This window comes from Mauremys mutica, unplaced genomic scaffold, assembly GCF_020497125.1.
Source record: "Mauremys mutica isolate MM-2020 ecotype Southern unplaced genomic scaffold, ASM2049712v1 Super-Scaffold_1559, whole genome shotgun sequence".
Classification (NCBI taxonomy): domain Eukaryota; kingdom Metazoa; phylum Chordata; order Testudines; family Geoemydidae; genus Mauremys; species Mauremys mutica.
Window position 1 is genome coordinate 820,231 of NW_025423353.1, and position 8,945 is coordinate 829,175.

General features: G+C 54.4%; 1 non-coding gene across 1 annotated transcript; it reads left to right on the forward strand.

Moving 5' to 3' along the window:
* Positions 1 to 4,010: 4,010 nt before the first annotated feature.
* Positions 4,011 to 4,082, forward strand: TRNAC-GCA. The gene has a single exon. It is a non-coding gene; the product is annotated as a tRNA-Cys (tRNA).
* The last annotated feature ends 4,863 nt before the right edge of the window (positions 4,083 to 8,945 follow it).

Here is an 8,945-nt window from a genome sequence, read left to right on the forward strand (position 1 = left end):
GGCACCGTTGTCCGAACTGTGGCACCCCCATGACACCCCTTCCCTAAGGACCCCCACTCACACCACCTCTCCCCCCAAGGCCACACCCACAGAACGCCTCTTCCCCAAGACTGCACCCTTCCCCCCCCATCATTTGTCCTAACAGCCAGTAAAGAGTGGTGGGGCCATGGCCCTCTAAACCCCCTGTTCCAGCACCCCTGACACCGAGCTAAGCAGGCAGCAGTGTGTGTGTGTGTGTGTGTGTGTGTGTGTGTGTGTGTGTGTGTGTGTGACAGAGAGTGCTGTGCTGAGCTGAGCCAGTGAGAAAAGGGGGGCTGATGTCAGGGCTGTCCCCTGCCTCAGGACTGGTTGCTTCCAGCAGCTGTCTGAACTTAGAGACAGTGTGTGACACACTCACTCTTCCGCAACGCACACACTGTCTCTTCCCCACACACACACATGCTCTCTACCCCACCACGCACATTGCAGTTGAAAAGCAGCTGGCAATGGAACAATGGGATAGAGAAACCTGCATCATGTGATGCTGTACCAGCCCATGAGGCATTGCAAACCCTTCCCAAAGCACCCTGCAGCCAGTTGCACAGTGGAATAGCTACCCACATTGGTGAGCTGCACCCGGTTCACACCGGTTCGCGCGAACCGGTTGCTAAATTTAGAAGCCCTTTTAGAACCGGTTGTTCCCCGTGGGACAAACTGGTTCTAAAAGGGTATTTAAATTTAACAAGCGCTCCCTGCTGCCCGGCCCCAGCTCACCTCAGCTCTGCCTCCACCTCCTGCCATGAATGCTCCATCTTGCTTCTCCTCCCTCCCTGCTTCCCGCGAATTAGCTGTTCGCGCGGGAAGCCTGGGAGGGCTGAGAAGTAAGCAGGCTTCCCCGGCCCAGGAAGACGACGCTGAGGTAGGAAACTAGGAGGGGCCGTGTGCCCCGGCCGGTCTCCAGCCGCGGCCTGGCCCCGACCCTCCCCAGCTCCGCGTCCCCAGCCACCCGGCCCCGGCCGTGGCACCCCCCCGGCCCTGCGTTCCCCCCCCCCCCCGCGTCCCCGGCTGCTCGTTCCCGGAAGCGAACCTGCCCGGCCCTGCGTCCCCGACCCTCCCCGGCAACCCGGCCCCGGCAGCGCCCCCCCCGCCCCCTCCCGGCCGCGACCCTGCCTGGCCTCGCATCCCCCCCTCCCCGCATTCCCGGCCACGACCCTACCCGGCCCCGCGTTCCCGGCCCCGGCCCTCCCCAGCCATTCGGCCGCAGCCCCCCCCGGCCTCGCGTCCCCAACCCTCCCCAGCCCTGGCCGCGGTACCCCCCCTGGCCCCGCATCCCCCCCCCGCGTTCCCGGCCCTCCCCGGCCACCGGCCGCGACCCTCCCCGGCCCCGCATCCCGCACCGGCCCTGGCCGCGGCACCCCCCGGCCACCCGGCCCCGACCCTCCCTGGCCACTCGGCCACGGCCCCCCGCCTGCCCGGCCGCGACCCTCCCCAGCCCCGCTTCCCCGCCCCCCGCGTTCCCGGCCGCGACCCGGCCCAGCCCCGCGTTCCCGACCCCCCCCGGCCCCGGCCCCGCGTTCCCGCCCGCGACCCTCCCTGGCCCCGCGTCCCTGACCCTCCCCTGCCCTGCGTCCCGGGCCGCCCGGCCCCGTGTCCCCGACCTCCCCCCCGGCCCTGCTGTGCCCCCACCTACCTGGATGCCCGGCTCTGGACACAGCCCCCCCAGCTCCGGCCCGGCCCCATGGCTCCAGCCGCCCCTGCTGTTTTGCCAGCCTGCGCGGTAAGGGGGCAGGGAGGGGGTGTTGGAGAGAGGGTAGGGGAGTTTGGGGGTGGGGGGTCAGAGGGCAGGGAACAGGAGGATTGAATAGGGGCAAGGGTCATGGTGGGGCAGTCATAAAGGATCAGAGATTGGATGGGGCGGTGGGAGGTAGTCAGGGGCAAGGGTTCCAGGGGCTGTCAGGGGACAGAGAGAAGGGGTGGTTGGATGGGGCAGGGGTCCTGGGGGGCCATCAGGAATGAGAGGAGGGGTTGGATGGGGCGGCGGAGGGTACTCAGGGTACAGGGAAGGGGGGTGGATGGGGCAGGGGTCCGGGGGGGGGCATGATCCCTCCTGGGTGAGGAGGGAACCAGTTGTTATGATTTTGGCAGCTCATCACTGGCTACCCACAGTGCACTGCTCTCTGTGGCAATCCAAGAGATGCTAGCATGGATGTGCTCTGGTGACACAGGGTGGACATGCAGCAGCTGTTCAATTAAAACACTGTAACTAAAGCCAGGTTACTCTTTCAGGTAGACACAGCTTACGAGGGAGACAAGACCAAGCTCCCTTGAAAGTAAAGAACCATGAGTTCCTCTGTAGTAAGCAGGATTTGAACCTGCACTGGGAGACACCCCCCCCAAAGATTTTTAGTTTAGCACCTTAACCACTCAGCCACAACTACTTGCTGGAGTTATGATTCTCACTGCACTCTAGTTCTGTTCTCACTGAGTGATCAATTCCAGTTGTTTCCTCAAACCAGCTTCCACAACACACACACTGCTGTGCCCTTGTGTAAGTGTGTCCATGGCTGAACAGCAAGAATTCCTGGTCCTTTCCCTTCTGGCTGGAGCACGAGGCGAGTGCCTTTGTGGCTAATGACGTTGCTGTAGATTGTTGTCCATTTCCTGCCTTGATCATTCAGACAGTCCCTTTCCCGTCATATCCCCAGCACATTAATGATTGTGATAGCAGGGGGCAGGTTTTCATTGGGGCACTGAGCTTTGCCAGGGGGTTGGTGGCTCCTTTCTTTCCTCAACCTGGAGTAAACTCAGCTTTTTATTCCATCCTTGATGTTTCAAGGAATAACAACAGATGACCAAAGAAAGAGGTGGGCAGGGTGGGTCTCAGGGAAGGGGCAGAGAGGTCGGGGCAGTTGGCAGGTCAGGTCAGGGGAGGGGGCAGAGAGGTGCGGGTGGTGAGCAGGGCTGGTCTCAGGGGAGGGGCAGAGAGGTGTGGGTGGTGAGCAGGGCTGGTCTCAGGGGAGGGGGCAGAGAGGTGTGGGTGATGGGAAGGGGGTGTCAGGGGAGGGGGCAGAGAGGGGTGGGCAATGGGCAGGTCTCAGGGGATGGGGGCAGAGAGGGGTGGGCAGCAGGCAGGCCTTGGGGTAGGGGGTGGAGAGGCGCGAGGAGGCCTTGGGGGAGGAGAGGAGCGAGCGACCAGCAGGCCTCAGCCAAAGAGCAGGGGGTGGGAAGTGGCCAAATGGGAGTGAGGGCGGAGCACAGGGGGGGCCTCGGAGGGAGGAGAACGAGGGAAGGGGGTGGACTGGGGGGGCAGCACCACGGTCTGGGCAGGGGCCGCCCACAGGATTCAGGGGGCCTGGGGCAAAACCATTTCAGGGGCCCCTTTCATAAAATAAAGTTGCAATACTATAGAATCCTGTATTCTCCTGGGGGCCCTGCAGGGCCTGGGGCAAATTGCCCCCCTGCCCCCCGTCTGGGCGGCCCTGCCCTCAGCCTCTCCTCGTAAGTCCCCTGCCCCCTAATCATTTTTGTTGCCCTCCCCTAGACTCTCTCCAATTTGTTTCTGCAGGGGGGGGGGCGAAAACTGGATGCAATGGTCCAGATGTGGCCTCACCAGTGCTGACTAGAGGGGAATAATCACTTCCCTCGATCTGCTGGCAACACTCCTACTAATCCAGCCCAATATGACCAGTTACCCATATTGAATGCAGACACAGCAATATCTGATACATTGGTGCCTGTCCATTCAGGAGGTTATTTCCCACCTATTCATAAATAATGAAGCTGCTCTAAGCGGAGGGGAGAGAGCTGTCCCGTCCGTGCAGTTAATACATCTCCCCGAGAGGTGGTAGCTATGTCACTGGGGGAAGCTATATTGGTGGGTGTGCAAGCTGTGGTGTCTACATGTGTATATAAAGTTTAATCAAACCCCATTTTTAAAACCCCTGTGGCCTGGGAATAGAAAAGCAGCTCTCTGAGGCAGAGCCCGTCCTTCAAAATCCTTAAGATCATGGACTTGCATATGCAAATGTCATGGGGGTATAGCTCAGTGGTAGAGTGTTTGACTGCAGATCAAGTGGTCCTTGGTTCAAGTCCAAGTGCTCCCTCACAAGCTTGTTCCTTTATTAAAAATTATTCTATTTTCAGGAGCTCCACTAAATAGGGATCCTTGAAATGAATGGACCCACTCAATGTTTTCCTGTGCAAATGCATAAAAACCTAGCAAACATGTCCCCCAGCTGAAATCAGTTCCAATCCTCTAAGTGTCTAGGTTTCTTTTCATTAATTAAACAAAGGCACATGAAGACACATTTGCAGGTCCTTGGCCTCCATGGGCTACAATGTGCAGAAGAACAAGAACCACATCCACATGGGAGGCATGGACTACTCTGTATTACATTTGGTAAGTAAGTTGCCATTGGGACTGAAAACTCTACTGGAGGTGGACAGGAGCCTGTTACAAAATGAAAATAACCAAGATTTACCAAACTCCCTGTTACACATTCAATCCTCTCTTTGTGCACACGGCATCAATTGGGGCTCTAATAAATGGCAACCTTCCTTTAACACAGATCGTTGTTCCTTGTGACTTTCAGATGGCAGCTGTTTAGAGGTCATGTACTGCTAGTTCATGAGCAGCAGCAGAGTCTCTGTACGTTTACCAACCATAGAGCTGGGTGTGTCTGCATCCAAGTAACTGCAGAGTCAGTGTAGTCCCAGACAGTTAATTGCACAGTGTCCCTTTCTGGTCTCATTGATCATTTGGGTAGAATCAGCAACGGTTTGGTGGGTTTTGTTTTTTTTCCCCTTCGTTTTCTCCTAAGGAATGTGTGATCTTGAGCATGTTAGTTTAAGTTCCCTGTGGGTCAGGAAAATTCCATCTCCTTGAAATAGCTGGGCAAGTGACCTGTTTGTATAACCTAGAATAAAGGAGCTTTTGTAAAGCAGTTTCATCTTTAAATATACTGGGATAAAAATAGTAAATTCCACAGCCAGACACCAGGCCAGGATCAATGGATGGGGCCAGGATTAATTAACTACAGAAGAAACAAACTCTTGGGAAGTAGATGTAATTTGTCCCCAAACCTTTCCTTGTTCTCATATGCTATCAGGGATTCTCTTCTAGAGGGCAGAGTTAAGGTTATCTGGGCATGTATCCTCACTCTGTATTCCCTGTTTTTCCAGAGTTTGAGTTTTACTGAACTCGATGTTCTGGAAGGAAAGAGATATTCACAGTCAAAGTTAACTCTCTGTTAACAAAGGTTTTGTTAGTGGCAAATAATGAGACTAATCCCTCACTGCGGTAATTCCACTGACTTCAATGTGCTCTTTCCTCATTTCTAGTTCCAAAAAAGTAAGCAAATTAAAACAATATTGAGAACTAAAATACTGTGAGAAAGTGGAAATTTTAGAAGCTCAAATAATTCAGTTTCTTCTGTTTCTTGTGCGTGTGTAAATGGCACAACATGTTAATTTATAACCACATCTTTCTTAACTTCTTTAAATATTCTGTAGTACATTGACTAGATCAAGTGGGTTGTTCAATGCAGTGAGGTTTTCATCCCAAAACATATTTTTCATGTTATGTAAACCAACACAACTCATTGAACACAAAATTGTGTATTTCATGCTGTGAACTGTGTCAGTAGCTCAAATTAATAGGTTTGGTTTTTTTGTCTCTCTCCATGAAAAAAGGAAGAAACTGTTAAACACCCATGGGAGAGAGGGGGCGTCTGAGAGCAGGGGTAGATATGGAGATATTTATGAAAGGGGGAGAAGCCAAAGTAGGGCCATAGCTGGAGCAAAGGAGAAGGTTTTTTGTGCAGTTTCATTTCAGCCAGCCTCACATCCTGTAGTCCCTACTTCCCCACCCCCCCAACAAAGCCACCTGTGACACCTGAGACAGCCCCACTGCAAAAACTGCAGAGCCCCCAGGACTCCCTCTCCTAGCTGGATGATGAGGCTAATTATCTAGTGGAACAAGCTCCGCAAGGGACGTGGTTAATTCCCCATCACTGCCCTGTGTAAATCAAGACCGCAGCTCTTGCTGCAAGACACCTGGTGTGTGGGTGTCCCTGTTCCCCCTTCAGAACCTCTGGTACATGGTGCTTCCCTCCTCCCAGTTCAAGATCCCATCATGTGGGTGCTCCCATCCAGGATCTCTGGTGGGTGCCTCTGTCCCCCACCCCATGAACTAGCTCCCGTATGTGGTTTCCCCTGCCTGCCCCCAGCCGGGATCTGTGAGTGTGTTTGTTCCCCTTTTCAAGATCTGTGTTGCTTGGGTGCGTCCCTCCCCCACAATTCAGAATCCCCAGCGTGTGGGTGCTCCCATCCCCCCTCCAGGCTCTGCGGGGGGTGTCTGTATAAAAAGAGACAATGTCTCACTGCCTTGCCCAGGCTACACTGCAGGGGCTATTCACAGGTGCGACCCCACTACTGATCAGCACAGGAGTTTTGACCTGCTCTGTTTCCGACCTGGGCCGGTTCACGCCTCCTTAGGCAACCTGGGGACCCCAAGCTCCCCTGGGATCACCATATTGATGCTGAATTTAGTGGGGACACCCGGTCAGCACAGCCCGCTGCAGCCCAGAAGTCCTGAGCTCAAGCGATCCACTGGCCTCAGCTTCCCCAGGAGCTGGGATCACAGGCACCAGCCACGGAGCCCGGCTGCTTTTATTGCTTGGCAGCTGGAGCTTTAAACTCTGCTTGTGAGCTCTGTGCCTTGGCCAGACGGGGACAGCCTGGAACTGGGAAATGCTCCTGCTTCCCCATCCCCTTCTCATGTCGGGTTCCAGGCTCCTCTGTTTTTCTCATGTAAGATCCCGGATGTTTCAGTGCCCCCCATCCCCGGTCCAGGAACCCAGGTGTCCGGGTACCTCTGCCCCCCATACAGAATCCTGGGTGTGTGGGTGTCCGTCCCTCTGCAGAGGATCCCGGAGTGTGGATGCCCTTGTCCCCCGCTACAAGATCCTGGGTGTCTGGGTGCCACTCTCCCCCCTAGAAGATCTCTGGTGGGTGGGTGGGTGACCCTGTTTGCCCTTACAGCAGCCCTGGTGCACGGGGGCCTCCCTCCGTCCCAGCTCAGGGTCCCCAGGGTGTGAGTGCTCCCATCCCCCGACACTGGCTGGGGGGTGGTATAACTGGCTCTCCCTGTCCTGCCCAGGTGGTGCTACAGCAGCTGTTCACAGGGGCAGCAACCCCACTGTCAACCTGCAGCTTTAACCTGCTCCAGGGGTGACCTACTTCACCCCCCCTTTGGGAGCCCAGGGACCCCGAACTTCCCAGAATCACCTGATTGATGCCGAGCTTAGCACAGACACCGGCTCAGCCTGGCAGGGAGCTGCCCTGAGCCCTGACAATCAGCTTCCCTCCGCCTCCTGCTGCACAGCGAGGATCCCACGCGAGAGGCTTTGTGCCCAGTTCGTTCAGGAGCGTCCCAGGCTCCAGCTGTAAACTCTGCTGGTCAGTTCTAATCTTTGGCCACACGGGGGCGGCATTAACAGACTCGCTGCTGGCCCATTGAAGGGATCCACCTTCCAAGGACTAGCCCAGGAACCGTGTACAATGCAGGATTCTCCGAGATAGCACGGAGACAATGGACACTGCTTGACTCACATCGTAGTTTGAGGAATTTTGTTTTCTCAGTCAGACCTTGCCAAGGGAAGGAGGGAGAAAATATTTGAGTTGCCTCCTTCAGAACAGCTTGGCCTAGACACTAGCTCTGGTTCACTGTTCTGGCCTTGCTCGAGTTGAGGGTATTTTAATAATTTGGGCAGGTCCCAGGGTGTTTGGGGGAGAAGATGAGGATGTTCCCTTTTGAGATAAAAACTAAGAAATACAGCACTAGAGAATTTTTTTTTATTTTTAGAAATCTGGGATTTAGACATTTTATTTAAAGCAAGGTAGTTCTGAGTTTCTGAGAAGGTTTTTGTTTGCAAGAAGCAACATTGTTTGATCTGTCATTATACCAAAGGGGGAGATGGTTGTCTACAAAGGAGGGGTGAAAACTAAACACATCCAATGAGAATGGGATTTGAACCCATGCATGAAGAACACAATGGATTAGCAGTCCATCACCTTAACCACTCAACCATCTCATCTGAACTGGCAAGAAGAAGACAGGAGGAGAAATCTAAGGCCAGCAGAGCTAGGGACAATAAGGAGTTTTTAAATACTAAGCGGAAGCAGGGACTGAATGAGATCCCCCCTCACATCTAGTGAGGAGCTGGGGGAAAGACTTCAGGAACAGACCGTGTTTGCACAGACACACCTACTCTGCCTAGATATGCAGCATGATGGGGCCACTTTCCCAAAATGACCAGTTTTGGCTGGTGGCGGGTTGCAAATCACTTTAGGATTGAGTGGAATGAAATGTTATTATCCTTCCCGCATGAGTGAAGGGCAGCAGAACATACCTCGTTGGTCCTGATGGAGGGGTAGGTGGGTGAGGAATAGCTTTTATTGGACTTCATAGATGTGATTGAGAACATCATCCTAAAACAGTGGTCCCCAAACATTTCACACTGTGCCCTCTTATCCAGTTTGGGGAGGGAAAAACGAGAGCGTGAGGAATTGAGCCCTGGATGGTGGGGTTCAGACTTTTGGCTTCAGCCCCAGGCACCAACAAGTCTAATGCCAGCCCTGGTGACCCCATTAAAACAGGGTTATGACCCACTTTGGGGTCCTGACTCACAGTTTGAGAACCACTGCTCTATGCTAAAGGGAGAGAGTTTTCCTGTGTGTGTAGTTAATCCACTTCCCCACAAGGTGGCAGCTATGTCAGTAGGAGAAGCTATATCGGTGGGTGTGCAAGCTGTGGTGTTTACCACATTTAAGAAATTTAATCAAACCCCATTTTTAAAACCACCTGTGGTCTGGGAATGGCACAGGACCTCGATGAAGCAGGGTCTGTCCTTCAAAGTCCTGGAGGTCATGAGTCCATTCTCCTGGGGTCATGAGGGTATAGCTTA